Source organism: Zeugodacus cucurbitae, chromosome 3, assembly GCF_028554725.1.
Source record: "Zeugodacus cucurbitae isolate PBARC_wt_2022May chromosome 3, idZeuCucr1.2, whole genome shotgun sequence".
Classification (NCBI taxonomy): Eukaryota; Metazoa; Arthropoda; class Insecta; order Diptera; family Tephritidae; genus Zeugodacus; species Zeugodacus cucurbitae.
Window position 1 is genome coordinate 8972726 of NC_071668.1, and position 17389 is coordinate 8990114.

Consider the following 17389-nt stretch of genomic DNA (forward strand, 5'->3'; position numbering starts at 1 on the left):
AAATGTACGACTTGACGTAATTCGAAGTATACATTCAGGCGTTTAGACTTTGATCATACTTCGGGGTTACAAATTAGAAATTTTAAATACTCCTGAGCCTCTTAGTTCAGTAGCTGTCATGCTAAAGATCTTATATTAGAATATGAGGTATTTTCGAAATCCTTCAAACAGGAAAGAGTTGAATTCTAAAAGTAATTTGTAATATTTTATTTGAGATATATTTTTTCCACTCAAACCGAATTATTTTCTATTTTAATTTCAAGTAGTTATTTCGAATTTCGAAAAAATTAAAGATCGAAAAATTTTCGAATTTCGAAAAAAATTTAATTCACTTTTTATCAACTTAAAACACTGTTCACAATACATGAACGAATATTTTATCGAAGTTAAACAATAGTTGTTGTGGTGGTGGTGTGGAAAGAATGCCACAGGAGGTGGAGCTGAAATGGAGTTTGAACGATGGCTATTGTCGGTATTGACGAAATTCGTTATAGAGAACGAAAATTCATTCTGGTTTCTTCGTTTTGTGGCAGGTATGCGCGCAACAACAGAAACAACAACAACCAACTACAACAATAAGAATTCGTTTCATTTAATTTGTGTAGTTGTTGTTCTTTTGTGCTTCATTTTATATTTAATGATCGTTGTAGAGAATGTTGCCACATCATTACTTTAGAAGCCATTATGACTTGTCCGTTGACTGGTCGAACGGTTGGTTGGCTGACTGTTCGTCTGAATGGCTCGCTGGCTTGCTGACTGGCTTAACGGACGACTGCGCTTGGCCAGCGGACATTCATGCTCATTTATATATAAAATACCTATAATGTATATATACTTGAGTGTATTTGTGTTGCATATAAATGGCGTACGAGCGACAACAACTACCAGACAGACCTTAAGTCTAACCATTTGGACCAACGCGTCTGCCATCTGCGCCGACGTGGCACTGATATCTGCAGCGCAAGCCTGATGTTGCAACTTCTTCGTGGCTTCGTCATGACGATCGCACTCATCTGATCTCTCATGAGCGTGGAAGCTTCGACTTTTTTTTTTTTATTCGGACTAAGGACTTTCACATATTTCCGCTACGAAATGTCTGACTTGGTGTGCAGACGAAGCTATAGAAACTCATACAAACGAATATATACATGTATGTATGTATGTGGTCAAGCGCAGTTCCAAGTCGGAGGAGATGCAGCAGAAGGAGCAGTAGGACCCAACCAACAATCGCCTGTTTCGCATGTTTAATCACGTCCATCATTTCATGTTTTCTTTATTATGATTATTATTTGTATTGTTGTTGTTCTTGTTGTTACTTCGATTTCTGTCATTATTGTTGTGCATGTTCTGGTGATTGCTCGCACTCAACGCTCCATGTTTCTCTTGTTGTTGTTTATTTGTTTTAGCAACTTGGCCAGACAATATGTTCGCAATTGTGTTTCTTCATGTTGTTGTTGGTATAGGTTTTGTTGGCTTTTCGATTCTCAAGTACTTAAGTAAATCGGTATTTATTATTTTATGCTTGTCATTTTATATTTTATTAGTATTTTTGGAATTTGCTCAGTCTTGCCGTTGCAGAAACGCACTGCGCAGCTGGTTTATGAGAAACATACTCCGAGTATCACTTCACTCGAACAAATGTTTCTTTATTGTCGCTTATCGATATCTATAATGTTGCATTAATATATATAAATTGTTTTTTGAGCTCGTATTGCAGAGTTGTATATTTATATAATATTTTAAAATTTTGTCAACGCGCTGGTTTTATCTGGTTTGTGATTTTTGATAACTTTTGTGAATATAACCATATATATTTCTATATAAATTTGACTTGATGTGATTGCCCTCTACTGTTTACACTAAGACTCACATTTCCGCAAACTCAACAAGCCAGACATAGTGACTTTTTCGAAATATAAACAATTTTTGGGAGTCAGATTTAATTTTCGGCACGTGCATGATCTTCTCTCGTCTTGAAACTCCTCCGTCGTGTGACTGTTATAAATAATATATCACATATCTTGACATTGAGTGAAAAAAATCAAGGCGACTGCTTAGAAGGTTGTAAGATCCGTCCTCATTACTAAAGCTCTTATATCAACCAGAGTGTAGGATCCCTGAACATATTTCAAATAAAGTCGCTTAACTTTTATAAATAGAACTGAACAGTAATAGTTCAATTAACTGAGAATGTCGAGTAAGCTCTATTAAATCAAACCTTTCCCGAAAGCAATTGATTCCATTGTCTCTCCGATTGAATCAGATACTCAAAGTTAATATGTTCATTAAACAGTCATAATCTGTTTTCTCACACAGTGATGTCAAGAGTACCAAGCCTTATTAGCTTTAAAAGTACTCATATAAATGGTTACCCAGAAAAAATTATCGTTTTCAAATCGTCAAAGCTGTCGAGATCGTAATCTCAAAAGGTTACTTTGAAAGAGTTTAAGACCCCGTTACTTTATTAGTTTGATAGAAAAAGTAAATTGGTTTGGGTACTAATAATTCATCCAATTAGCTACAAGGACGGATTCGATGCGTTCTTTGTTACTCTGTAAGTTTGACTCAAAATTGTGTAGAGTTTCAATTTATGAGTGCTTATTTCTAATAAAAATTTCAATAAAATCAATTGAGAAAAATTTCTTTCGAAAATGTAGTCTCTTCATGAGGATTTCTAAATCTGTATCTTACACCACATTTCAGTGTCATATCTGCTGAAATTTTGGAGAGTTTCTTCTCCTTATTGAGATGTTATTCGACAAGCTGGAGATTCCACACGTTTTAGGATGACTATGTATGGCCTATTTATTATATAAGTTTAATAAACTCTTCCGTGGCACTAAAGCAACCCGTAATTTGGCATTAACTGTATAGTTGGTTTAAGTTTCTTAGAAACATACTCTCTTGCTCGGCGAGTTGGATAGAATATAAGATTTCTATAGATTTATTGTTTCGAAAGTGATATAGTCAACGGTTATCAAAGGGCTAAACTACGGATTAGATCTAGTCAATATAAGAGATCTCGGACAAGAACTTGACCAATCCTTTTTTGACATAGTTATGTCGAGCTGCGTCAATTCGGGACGTATTGGACTTCAATAAAGTTAACAAACTCCTAAAGAAGCACTCTATCCTTTGGTGATCTCATTAAACTCTTTAAATCTTTCCAAATTAGACATTTCGGATACCAAAATCACAGTGCCTTCTAAACTGTTATCTAAACATGTCTAGCAAATACATACAAAATACAAAATATTTGAAAGAACTCATTTGTATTGTCCATAATTATAACCAACTCGGTGACATTTGCCATCAATTTCACCTTTTTTCACATCAGCTGCTGTACAAGACGCAGCCGTCGTCCACACAAATGTCGCACGCTCTTCTCACACGGCTGACCATTTCGAGCATCAACCGGCAAAACAGCAGAAGGCGGGATCTGCTCAATTGTACGCCATAGGATGCACTGTTGTGCCATTGTCTCTGACTGTGTGACTGCACTCGACTAAGACTTGGATATTTCTTCGAGCGCCTGCTGTGTGCTCAAGTGCCGACCCGTTGCGTTGGACACGGGACCACAACGACTTTTCGAAACTATTTGATAACAATTTACGAAATATTAAGTGTTTTCCGTTTTGCCGTGTGTTCTTCGGGCGCGTCTTCTTTGCTTATGTTTGTAAGTGTGGAATGAGCTATGGAAGATAGTCAGGCGGACGGATGGACGGATATTGGTATTTGTTGTAGTCTTATTGCAGTTTTATTGCAAGCCGCAAGCGATTTCATGGAAAATCGATAGAGTGCAAAAGAAATTTATCCGAAGCAACTGGAAGACGTTAGGAAACAGCAAATTTAAATGCTAAGTGCCCTTAACAGTTGTTTTTTTGTTCGAAACTTTCATTTTACAAATGACTTTCTAGGTGATAATAAATGAGTGTTTCGACTCATTATTATACTTTTGATTTGGGGAAAGTACAACACCAAAAAAAAAGACCGTAAATTCCTTACAACAGATAACTGCCGAGCGATAAGGTATTGAGGGAAGAGCGCTGTGCGTTAGCCAATGACGTCAGACCCTCAATGAACTGGAATTTCAGTTGAAGAACCAATCAAATGAAATTAATTGAGCGGAGTATTACTTAGGCGATTTGGCTTCTAGGAAACTAATTTTTTTATAGAATTTTTTGCTTGGCCGCATTTTTGCGTGTGTGTGGCATCCATAGCGGCTTGGCCTTTGTTGGTTGGTGGGTTTCTTTCCGGTGCGTTCCATCAATTTCAGCAATTTAATTGCCGATCGATGGTGTGTTTATGGAGTGCTGGTGGCATTTGAGCGGCAAAAAATCAAGCAAAAAATTGGAAAATATAAAAACCAGGAATTGTTGAGAAATAAATCAGTGGGATAGCAGTAGTGATAAAGTTAAAAAGGTATCGCAAAAAAAATGAAAATAAATCGCAAATGGTGAAAGTCATTAGGTGCAAGAGATAAAACTGCAAGAATTCCAAGGAATTCAACGACAAATTGGGCGGTCAGTATTGCCGAAATTTTTGTATGATTTTGTGGCTTTGTGACAGAAGAGTACGCCCGAGGTGCAAATAAATGGCGGACTGTATAAAGAATTAAATGTATTTTTATGGAAACAAGTTTTCTACTTAAATTTTGTATAATATAAAAAACTCTTATACTTTTTATTAAAAAATATTCAAAACAAGTAAGGAAAGGCTAAGTTCGGGTGCAACCGAACATTTTATACTCTCGAAATTTATTGAAGAAATTTTAATAAGATAACACCCAAATTTACCTATAAATTCTTCATTGGTTCCTTATGTATACATTATAAAGTGAAGGAATCATATGGAATTCAAAATTGAGTTGTCGTCGTTACGAACCGATTTCATCCATTTTTCACATGTGTCATCAGGGTGTCAGGAAAGTATTATATACCGTACAGACAGACATTCGGATTTTGACTCGTCTCGTCACCCTGATCATTTTGATATATATAACCCTATATCTAACTCGTTTAGTTTTATGACTTACAAACAACCGTTAGGCGAACAAAACTATAATACTCTCTTAGCAACTTTTGTTGCGAGAGTATAAAAATAAACAATAGGGTGATCCTTTGAATAAAAAGTACAAATGTTATTCATCGAAATATCCTAAACACGCGAACGACTTTTCGAGCATTTTGCTTTTCAAAAATGCCCATTTTACCTGGGACCGTTCGTCTAAGCGGGACCGGAGTCTTTAAAGTTGTCATCTAGTCAGTACTACTTTCTCTCTCTTGCTATACTATTCAAAATACTGCTATGGAAGTGGCAATTGTTTATTGGTCTTTATTTAGAGCTTCGAATCTTTCTTTTTTGCCGTTAGAAGCTCAAGGTTCCATAATAGTTTCTAAATTGAGCGATCACTAAGTTCTTGTTTGGGATTTTGGAAGTAAGGTAATACATATGTTTAGTGAGGCATCAGTGACCATTATATTTTTATCCATCGTCTATCTGATGTTAAATGATACTACTTTTGGTCTTAGGGGCAATAGTATTTCTGACATGATTACAGATTTTTGGGGTGAATTTTTCTGGATATAAACCTGATGAGTACAATGAATAATTAATTTCATCAAACTACCATAATAATTAAACTAATATTTAAAAAGGACATCCCTAATAATCTTATAAGAACGTGTTCTAAGGAACTTTCGTGTTCCTTACTGATGAATGGCCGACAATTTGATATAACAACAACAAAATCTGACTTGAAAAGAAGCGACTTAATGGAATGCTACCTTAAAAAGTGAAAAAAATTAAAAAAATTAATACTAGGGTGGTCTAATTTTTTAAAATGTATTTTTGGGTTTTTCGAAAACAAATTTCGTTGAAAACTTTATTTTTTGGAATTCTTATTTTTTAATATTTTTTCCTAATAAAATTAATTCGAGAGCATTTAAACTTTGAAGATCATTCACTTTATCACATATATATGTACATACATAGGAACATAAATATGCACACTACAACAAAAGACAATGATCGACACTCATCGAAACGAAGGAAATGGAATAAAAATGGAAACAAAATATTCAAAAACATAAAATAAAACAATCGAAAAGGCGGCGTCCAAATGAATTTGAAAGGAGAATAATGAAAAAAAAGAAATCATTCTTGAATACAAAACCAACGTTGAAAAGAGGCAGTCACCGTCACACAAACACACTCACTCACACTCATACACAGAAATTGAACATTATTCACTTTTTTTCGCCCTGCATTTGGTGGAGTTTGGAGTCAGCGCGCAGCAGCACAGCCAGTCAAAAGAACTGTAGCTCCACAATGCCACGCCACAGTTTCGCTTAATGCCGATGAAACAACTACAACAAAACAAAACACAAAAACGGTGGCAATAAAGAGGGTGTTGTTGTTGTTGCTGTGGCCGCTGATTACCATACAAAAGGATCTCTTTGTTGCATTGTTGAATTGGGGCTCCTCCTTGTTTGTGTGGATCACGGCACGTAAGCAACGTTTTCAGTGTTGCGGCTATGCACCAATAGCGTGACGTTATGTGTGTGTGTGTAAGGGGTAAAGTGTTGAAGTGCATGGGAAAGGTGTTGGTGAGGTAATGGCGTTGTTTGGAGTTAATTGAGTTAACATTGAAGAATGCATTTATACTCATGTAGTATATGTATGTATGTAAATTGAATAGTTTAGAGGCATTTGGAGAATTGGAAATCATTATATCCCAATAAATATGTAGGAAAATAAACTGTAAAAACTTAAAGCCTAGGGTCGGTATATGAGGTTTAGGGAAAGGATTAACCTATTTTTCTTCTGATAATTGGTCATTTAAGGGGCCCAAAAAAACTTATAACGATTTAAGTGTGGACTCTTGAGACAGCTATTAGTCAGCTTAATCTTTCTGCCAACAAACCAAAGGTTTCCGATCTCTCGGTTGATGCTTTAATTAAGTATTGTGAAGTTGAACATAACAAATGGTGTTGATAGAGGTTTTAGATGGATAGCAGCCTCTGTTGCCTTCTCAATTTGCCCGTTTTGTAAATAGTATAAGGACGAGTATTGAGAATACATGCTCAAAACGGTCACAAAGTCAGCTGAGAGTGAGCGGAACCATGCCCATTGATCAATTTTCTAATTGATCCACAACCTCTAGACATTTTTATTACAGAATTTTACTTTTCGACTGATTTTTTAATGGTTGACATAGCAGTTTGGAACAATATACTGTGAAAGGATATCATATATAAAGAGTGGGCGTGGTTTTCCGTCCGATTTTGTTCACTTTTATGCTATTTTTTGGCGCAATCTTGAAATGAAATGGTTCCAGAAGGTTGATATTAGGCTCCAAAGAAAATACATATATATTAAGCTTATTAAAGGGCGGGCCATAGACAAATTCTTAAACATGTTTATACTTAAAATGTCCTTTTCCACTATGGTAGGAGCCACATAGAGTTATGTACCTTACCTTTTTTTTTATTTTTTTGAGAGTAAGTTGAGACCACGTACGGTCAGTCCATTTACAACCGTATCAACTTTATATATAAGAATATACAAAAATCTATTTTTCTCTTATTCTGGTCATTTTGATCTTATATAAATCTTTATATTTTTATATTCAGATCAACATTCTGGAAGAATATGAAAATTGCACTAGACAAAAATAATAAAAGTATTGTGAAACAAATTAAGCAGAAAATAGCTTCTGTCTACATAAAATATCCACCGAAAAGATCCTTCCAGTTTTCCCAACTGTCGCATTATCCTTAAAAATTAAAGAAAGGCATTAAATACCAGCTTATTAAAAGCAGCACACATAAATTTTTACGTAAATATCAATTACACTGAATTACGCTGGTAGCGCATGCCACGTGTTGCATACCACATTGTTAGAGCGTTACTAGGACCTGTCATGCCATTCATTGAGGTTGTCGCCGCTGTTAATTGGCATTTTTACTGCTTTTCGGGAAATCGGATGCAGACAGACGAATAGATATGCCAATCAGCAGAAATGAGCCCATACTCATCCATATACACACACAAGTAAATGCTCACATATACTTATACATTTGAAGGCATGTAACGCTTGACCCATAGAACTCTGAACTCAAAGCAACAGGCATTTAGCTGAGCGAAATATATATGTATATGTATTTAAGAAAATTAGGCAGAATTCGACACCACACGCTAGACACATATACTCTCACACACATACAAGGTCCATCCGGTTTAAGGATTTCTACCGGCCATGGGCATAGTCGCATTGGCGGCGCTTACTAAATGACTTTAGTCGTTTTAGGCGCACCACCAATTTTCCGCTACGTTAGGTTTGCAAAAACGAAAACAACAGCAGTAAATAGCATATATCAAAGCGTACTACAACAGAGGAAAAGAAGAAGAAGAGAAGGAAGAAAATATATAAATTCTCGAGAAATATGATACGCAGTGAATTTTAGTGAATTCCTTTTCAAGTGCAACAAGACCGGACCACCACACGGCTACTGAAGGTGCACTAGCGAGCTGTTCTCCTCTATATGTATTCATGCAAATATATGTGTATGTGTGTGTGTGTGTTTGCTTCGAAAAATTGTGAAAATCCTGCGCTAACAACAATAGAATGGCACAAGTGCATGAACAAACATAGATAACACACACCCACACACAAATACATACATACATACATATATGTATGCGATCAATTGGTAAATATGTATTTACGTGTATTGTTTGTATTTGTATTTGCATTGGTCTGCCAATGTATTGACATGCCCATCATAGACGTACACGAACGGAAGGACTTTGGTTTAGGTGGGTTTTTACTGCTGGCATTCGAGTGGCGCCGGCGTTAATTTATATTTATCTGGGTATAACCAGATATTTGTATTTATATATGTGTATATATATAGTGTGCGAGAATAAGGATATGCGTGTACATATCTGTGAAGCGATAAGTAATTGTTATTGGAAATGCTAACATTGAAACACTAGCGGAAGGCCTTAAGATTCGTTTCGGACTTTAATATTGGATTGTTCGCATATCCTCAGCATTAGGATGGATTGAAATAGCTCCTAAAATGCTATTAAATTGTTGAAATGCTAAATCTTTCTAGAGAAATTGAATGAGCGAACATTTGCAAGGAAAAGGAGTGACATTGATTTTGACTAGATCATTATAAAAATAATTATTATTCATAAAACAATATATGATATATAACAATTCTTCCAATATCCGATAATTTGAAGCCTTCCAATTGCCCTTGATTCTATCGTCAAGGTCTAGTACAAGAATTAAAGGATTTGTATTGCTTAATTAGAGTGTTGCTTTAGCAGATTACATTACACCACATTTTGTTGCTGAAGACTATGGACTAACTAATGGTCTAACCAGTTACGCAGAGTTAATTGACTTGGGAATGGTGACCAATTGACTTATTAAGACTTGATTGGAATATATCCATGAGGAAAGGATGAAATTCGGTTAATGCATTTCAATAGATTTTTGTTGGGGAGCAACATAGTGTATAGCGATCTCAAAATCTCAAAACACGACTTCTTCAACACTATAGTTGTGTATATAAATCGTGATCCCAAACTAGATACTGATCGTTATCTTATCATTCGGCATTCGAAGTGCAGTAGAGACTTCCAGTCACTCTCATTTGCTCTCTGAGAACAATGTTTAAAAGAGAGGGGTTTGCAAGCAGAGGAATCAACTTATCAGTTCTTGAGAGTAAAATACTCTCAAGTCTACACTTCTCTTGCTTTCTGGAGTTGAAAAGTTGAATGAATTAAAGAATGAGGGAATTCTGAATTGCCAGTAAGCCATGAGATTGATCAATGATTGACTTGGTAGCTTTCATACAGTGCATTCGCAATGCAAACAAAGAGAGCATCGCCAATCGCACAGCCAGAAAGTTAGATAATCCTGAACCACAGTCTTAAATATTGTTTCTATCGATCGAACAGAAACTTCAACTAGCATTAGGTCTTCAACTGATACATAATGCGCAGCCCAGGGCATCAAAATCTACCAGGAGATAGGAACTCAAATAGTTTTTAAAGAACATCCGTGGATTTATAAGAATTATATGACACGGAGCAGATAGCTCATTACAAGTTCGCTTGGTAAGACTATGGCCAGCCATTAAAGGTGGAGTTCAGCGCTATGGATCTTGCATAAAAAAGGAGGTAATGGTTCCTTACAATTGCTGTCAAAAAGAACAAGATTGAGAAGAAGTAGAACTGAAGCATAGTATGTTGGACACACGGTGCTTTTTACAAGTTATAGCCTTGCTTTGACAATTCCTCAGCACAATTGTTGCTAAGTCTAGACTATAGAAACTAAGAGGCTTTAAGCAAGAAAATTTTTTAATTATGGAAAAGAAAAACTTCTTAGCTCATTAGAAATTCCTTTGATAAGGCAATGGCCAGCCATTGAAAGGATAGAAGGATAATGACTTAGCTCAGTGCTATAGATTTTGCATAAATAAGATGAAATTGGTTCCTCACAACGACTGTCAAGAACAAGAAGATTAAGAAAAAGAAGAAATGAAGGATAGTCTGTTGGACAAACGGTGCTTTTTTTAAGTTATAGCCTTTCTTTGACATTTCGTCAGCCCACTTGTTTCTAAGTCTAGACTTTGTCCATAGAACAGCGAGCTTGGGAGACTTTAAGCACTAAAATTCTTTAATTATGGGAAAGAAAAACTTCTTATACTCAATGTAACATATTGTAATTTGAGTATTAAACGGAGTTAAATTATCCACAAAGAATTGGTACCACTTAGCTCAAAGTGTGTAGGTGTAATTTTTAGTATTTTCTTAGGACATTTATGCGCTTGCTGGCTGGCCACAAGCAGCTAAGATATCGACGCTGCATTTAACTAACCAATGAACTAACGGACTCACACACACAGTCACAGAGTGAGAGTGAGAGACACGCATGCATTTTATGCTGCAATTACAATTGATTTTAATGCGCTTTCTAATTGCATTTTAAATTGCAGTTGCCTGCTGTGTTAATTTGAATTCAAACTGTTTTAGACGATAAAAAATGCAATGAAATGTAAACAACAATTGATTTGAGGAACGAAAAACAACAACAACTTAACACAAAAACAAAACTAACATGAACATGAAAGAATCAAAAACTTCGAATCGGATGGAAGAAGTAGGAATAACAACAAGAACAACAACAACAAATGTGGTGTGTAAGAAAAGAATGCTGTATGTGCTGACAACAGCAATCACACAAACAACAACAACAAGCGAATGTACGATTCTCAAGTGGTCGCGGTGGCGCTAAAGGTAAACCAACAACAACCACACAAACAAACACACAAGCAAATGCAAGGATTTTCGTGTGTGTGAGCCTTAAGTATGCCTCAAAGTTACTGCTAATGAATTTGTTGGTTTTTATTGAAAATTTTCACAAAATTTCCGACGCTTGTAACTCCAGCTTCAGCTAAGCGCGGCCTCGAGCTAGCTAGCTCCAGCTGCCGGCCCACGATTCTCTCGGGTTCAATGTTCTAAAACACATGTTTCGTCTTGTTGTTGTTGTAACATGTAAATACGTATGTATGTCTGTCCAACGACATTTCGTGCCAGTTAAGTTAGACAGTGAAGCGCCACATGTGGTAATTTATGTGGAATTCGCTAGAATTTCTCTCGAAATATTTATTTCCCCCTTTCGATTTTCGGCGTGGAGAGGCACACACTGTTGTTTGTGTTCTTTCCAATTCCATTTATATTCGCTATTAAAAGTTAATAATTTTCCCAAAAACAAATCAGCTCATATTACAAGCGATTACATAAATCATAGTGCATTTGAAGATCTCTATCATTGATAAAGAGTGTGCGTTAAGACGTGCTCGTTGAGAATATGAGAATGTAGAATTTTTTAGAATTTATTGAGTATGTAAGTGTATGTTAATAGAAATTATACTTTACGAGCGTGTTGGATATGAAAGGTCGCTTAAGAATTATAGCCGTTAGAAGAGTGTAAGATAACAATTATAAATACATTTGGTGTTTGAGTGCGTGTTTAGGTGGAGAGTATCGCTTTTGCGGGGTAAAGGGAGAGCTTAAGTAATATACAAAACAGTGTTATTAATTCCCGGAACTTTTCGAGGAACCTTCAAGATCTTCTATGTTCTGAAGAAACTTTTATAATGATGGTATATCAAGAAGTAAGAAAGATGGGTGGTCACTTCGCTCGATTCACATGAAAAACTGAATACAGATCTGATACGAAGGTCTAGACTCTGAAACTTGTTATGAGGCTATGAGTTTTAGGGACTATAGATTAAGAAGTCTTCAACAGTTCAAACGTGTTCCAACTTCTAAGAGCGACCCTATCTTATGTATAAGAAGAGTTTTCGGAGCTATTGGAGTTATTATTCAAAACCATTCAGCGATTTAATTATAGATGGGCTTAAAGTTATCAATAGAATATTAGGCTTGAGTTCGAGAGTGATGAACTTTATTAAAATAATTAGAGATATGAAGAAAAGTCTTCTTGCTCTATGCGTCTAAAGGTTAACACCTTTATCAGTAAGGAATTTCTTCTATAATGAACTTCCACTGAGTCTTCTAATATGGTTATGTATCGGAACTGAATTCTTGTTTCATAGAGTTTCCTTTAGCTCGATTTGTTGAGGATTTCTTACAGTTTTTAAGATCGATTATGGATAGAAGCAAGAGTATGTTCCACACATCATTAAAAACACAAAAGTTTTGGCTTCAGTTCAAGCTCTCTGGAAACCAGTTCTAAACTTTACGCACAAAAAAGAAAGATGAAGAAACCAAGTTACAGAACAAAAGGAACAAATTAATAAATGAAAATATTCAAGATCCATATCGCTGCCCACAATTTCCCGCCGTACCAAGTGAGAATACATTTCAAAAATTTATATTTTATTGCACTGTTTCTAAAAGACACCAAGTCATAAGAAATCGTAGACAACTAAAAAGCCGCTCTGAAATTGAAACGCCGAGCAGAGATCTTAAATGCGATTTTTATCAACTTATCGCACGATCTGTTATTGCTTCGTTTGATGTGGCAACCTCAATGCGACAGTGAACCAAAACATCACTGACACCACAAAGTCTCAGATTACCAGAATGGAAGTTGAGAAGAGCGAGTGAAATAAAAAAAATAACAATAAACAAATAAAACGGCTAATTTAAGCCTTAGCTCGATTAAATGATATTTATAGAGGGGCTGAGAGTTATTCTAGAGAGTTAGAGTTTAGTTACTGATTTTGGTATAATTGTCGAGGTGTAGATTTACAGGAATCTCAATGAGTGTTACAGAAACATAGCCGTGTTCCGTGCATTTCTACTCACTTTGCTGTTGAATAAGAGTAGAAAATCTCTCGAATCGGAAGTTTTCTTGTCGTCTTTAAAACGCAAATTCTTAAAGAGTGGTGAATCGAACAAGCAACTGGTATAAATATGAGAGAATTATGGACTAGGATCATGGGTGTGCCACTAATTATGAAAATTGGTAAGCAAAATGAAGGTTTCAAACATATTTCTGACTCAAAACTCCACTTATAAGATTCCACAGCCAATCGGTAGCTTATCGTACTCTTCTAAGTAGCCCCCATTTGTGGTATAAATCCTATTGAAATGCGATCTGTATAATATTTATATCGCTGGTATTTGCGATAACACCTTGAATCATTTCCACTCGCTCACTCACTCAATACAAAACCTGCCATTTTCGAACATTCGACACAGAACACCCTTGTCCTGTCTCCAATTACAATCACGGCAGCAATGAAATAATTGTGTTTGTAAGGGTATGTGTTTAATGCTTTGCGAGCCACTTTTGATTTCCTTAACCGCCTTTCAATCATCTTTCAATTCAATTCACTTTTGCTTGCCTTCACTTGCACCCGCCTCTTTATGGTCTTTATGGTATCATGCACTCTTCTGTTTTTTTTGGTCTTTCGATATTCTTTGTCAAGCAGCAGATAACACGGCTTTTGTGGGTGCATTGTCATGTGTCCATAAAATAATGGATCACCGCATGCCGCTTTGTTTGTCTGTTGTCGCAGTGGCTGACTGTTGAGCGTTGAATGTGTCTTCGCTTAATATGTCTTGACTTTTCAGCTGCGCCGAAGACACCTTGAATTGACATATGTTTGGTGTGCTCTTTATTGGTTGTTGTTTTTGTTTTTTGGTTTCACTTTTTTTGAGTACTACATGCCTCTCGAGACCTTTTGTTATGCGCCATTTAGATCACGTGCCATTTGTTCGGTACGAAATGCTTACAATTAGGCATATTCTTGTGCGTGGAAAATGATATTTTTCATGAAATAAATCTTCATATATTTGAAATATGAACTTCAAGGTGGAATTTTAGTGTTTTAGCTGTTTTTAGTCAATATAAATTTAGTGGGTAGAGTTTGTTGTGTTGGATAGGTTAGGGTTCTTTCCAAAGTAAGATCGCGAAGGCAGAGAGTTAAGTGTTTGGAATCCTTTATTAAATATTAATCAGATTATCAATATCCTCACTGATTTCAAATTTATAAGATTGTTCTTTGGTAATTCGAATGGAAGCCTTATCAATTCAGTTAAAATTACATTACATATCTCTTCAGGACTATGAAAATTATATAGATGACCTATTGATTTGCTTCTTGGTTCAATCAAGATCTAAAAAGCTTAGGAATAAAAAAAAATCCGACTGTTGGCTATCATTTATATAAGTTTAATAAATTTCTTTGACGCTTTTAATATGAGAAAAAGTTCCCATTAGGAGTCACTTAACTCTGGGGATGATTTTACAGTTATGGAAACAGCAAGCTTTTCAGTGATACAACATTAATGGGGTTTCAATAAATAATACTGCCTAAAATAGGTGCTTCAGCAGACGAATATGGTAACAGAGTGTCATAGCTACTAGAAGAAAAGAAAAAGTTGTTAATACTGAATCCCGACCCGACCCACTTACAGATTGTAGTTAGGCACCCTAAAGGATTATCTGTACTTTGAAGAAAAAGTTGTGAGTGTTCCCACTAGAATTGGAAAATAGCCTTAACACTTTTAGATATACAATTTATCATGGAAACTTGTTGGACATATTTGACAAATTTCAGACCGAATCTGAATACGAATCCGAGGTCCATTTAACCCCATCAGATCAGTGTTTTGACATAACCCTGGAATACTAATATGGCTGACTGCATTTTTTTAGATTTATTGGATTCCCATGAAATTCGCTACTCGGGGGGGTTTTCGGGGTCACTGATTACGAATCCGGTTTCGGTTTTTCAAAATTCAAAATGACAGATGCAATATGGCGGGCGTTTTTTTAAATGTATCGGAATCGGTTGAATCTCCTTATTCGGGGGTTTTCGGGGTCTCTAATTTCGAATCCGTTGTCGGTTTTTCAAAATTCAAAATGGGGATATATCATACTTATAGTAGTATGCCTGAAGTTGTGATATGGATATCAAAGAAGAGGATATCATTCGAAAGCTTAGATTTTGTTCTATAGCTTAATCTCGGAGGAGGTTTTGGGTCAACGTCAATACTAATGACGATTATACATTGAAACACTAGACCATGATGATCTCTTCAAACTCTGCTATATTTCTCTGTAATGATCTGATCGTCCAACAGCTAACTGATTTTATTGGAAACTCGTTTTGAAAATATAAAATATTTGGAGTTAATGAGTTCTTGACATACAGTTCCAGCAGGAAAATTATACTGTACATGCATAAGATGCTATTAACTCAGAAAACTAGTTAATTTAAAATGATTTATCAACAATGCAGACTTTCTCTCCGTATTCTCCCTCTCAAAAGCTAACATTGCAAATCAAATTGAACAATGAATGGAAAATTGTGGCCATAAATTTTATAGCATAAATGGTAAGGTGTTCACATGTGAATGAAAAATTTTCCAAAATTCTCAAATTTTCGAAAACACAAAAGTTTCAAAAATAATCGTTTTTTGATGTAAAGCTTAATGCCCCATGAATGTTAGGTTAGGTCGCTTTAATGTATGTTTATTGAATGGGATAAAAATTACCTTTGCCATCGTGAACATTTCTTTCTTGTATTTTTGGAAATTTTTTGAAAGATTTTTCATAGTGTAGAGGAAATTTTTCAATGACCACCGCTTCGACCACAACAACTCACCTGCAATGAAACAATGAAAATAAAGAGAAAGAAATTACAAATCAAATATAAACACATAAAAAATTATTGTTATTGTTGTTGTATGTAATTAAAACTTTTCCATAATATTCAATTGAATGTGAAAATTGGAGCAATTCGAAAATTATTTGTATCAACAGTTATTGCATATGCAACCTCACCGCTCAGGTGAAATGGTGTTGAGTTGGTGCTCTTGTTGTTGTTGCTATTTTCTATAAGGAAATTTTTGCCGTTAATTAACACATAAATCAGCGAAACTATTTCGAACGCGCTTTCAAGTTTTACATATTCAACATAATTGTTGTTGTTGTTTTTTATTTTTTTTTTTTTGGTTTATACTCCCGTTTCGGTTAGTACATTTATGTTTTGCGCTATTACCAAACAATTAAAATGAGAATGAGAATAAGCTTTTTAGAGTTTCTTTTTGTGAATTTCAAAAATTTCCACAAAATATTTTCGAAAAAAATTCGAAAAAAACATTTAAAAAACACTAGAAACATTTGTAGATAAACAATGCTTGCATTGCACCATCACCACCAACAAAGCAACAACAGCAACAAAAATTAAAAATAAGCAACAACAAGCAGAACTGTTGTAAGACAGCGGTTGGTCTATATTACATGAAAGCGCCCGCGGCGCAGCAGCAGCGCAGCCCAAGCCCAAGCGGCAATGTTAAAGAAGATGTACGAGTATGTTGATTCAAAAATGTATAATTAAATAAACACTCTAGACAATTGTAAAATAACAAAATCACAAAAATACAAAAATACAACAAACATAAGAACAACAAAAACAAAGACATGCAGCACGCCCACAACAACTACAAAGCGCAACGACGCAACAAACCAAAACTAAAAATCGATTTTTTTTTTCCAATTTCAATTTCGAATTTTTTTTCTTTCGTTGAAATTGAACATTTTTCGAATTTCGTTATCCAAACTCAAGTGGCATGTGGCAAGTTGCATATTTATGAAATCATAAAATTTGATGTTTCCTCTGTCAAATGATTAGCATTTGACACTAACGATCAATTTTTCCTACTCTTTCAATTCGTTCAATTGTCGAATTGAGTGAGTAAATTGATTACAGCATATTATGTTGAGTGCTCAAGTGCGTTGTGCTGGTTGTTGTTGTTGTTGCAGCGGCGCACACAGTTGATTGTTTGGTTATCAATAGCATTGCTTTGTTGTTGTTGTTATGCT

General features: G+C 35.4%; 1 protein-coding gene across 2 annotated transcripts in view; it reads right to left on the minus strand.

Moving 5' to 3' along the window:
* LOC105217010 (protein decapentaplegic) overlaps positions 1 to 17389 on the minus strand; it is a 114051-nt gene that overhangs the window by 33487 nt on the left and 63175 nt on the right. The window contains exon 1 of one of the 2 annotated variants that reach the window (XM_054228160.1): positions 16060 to 16080. The exons of the other annotated variant lie outside the window; for it this stretch is intronic. The gene's annotated coding sequence lies outside the window, so the exon portion shown is untranslated. Of the gene's footprint in view, positions 1 to 16059; positions 16081 to 17389 lie in introns of those variants that run through there. 2 annotated transcript variants of the gene reach the window in all.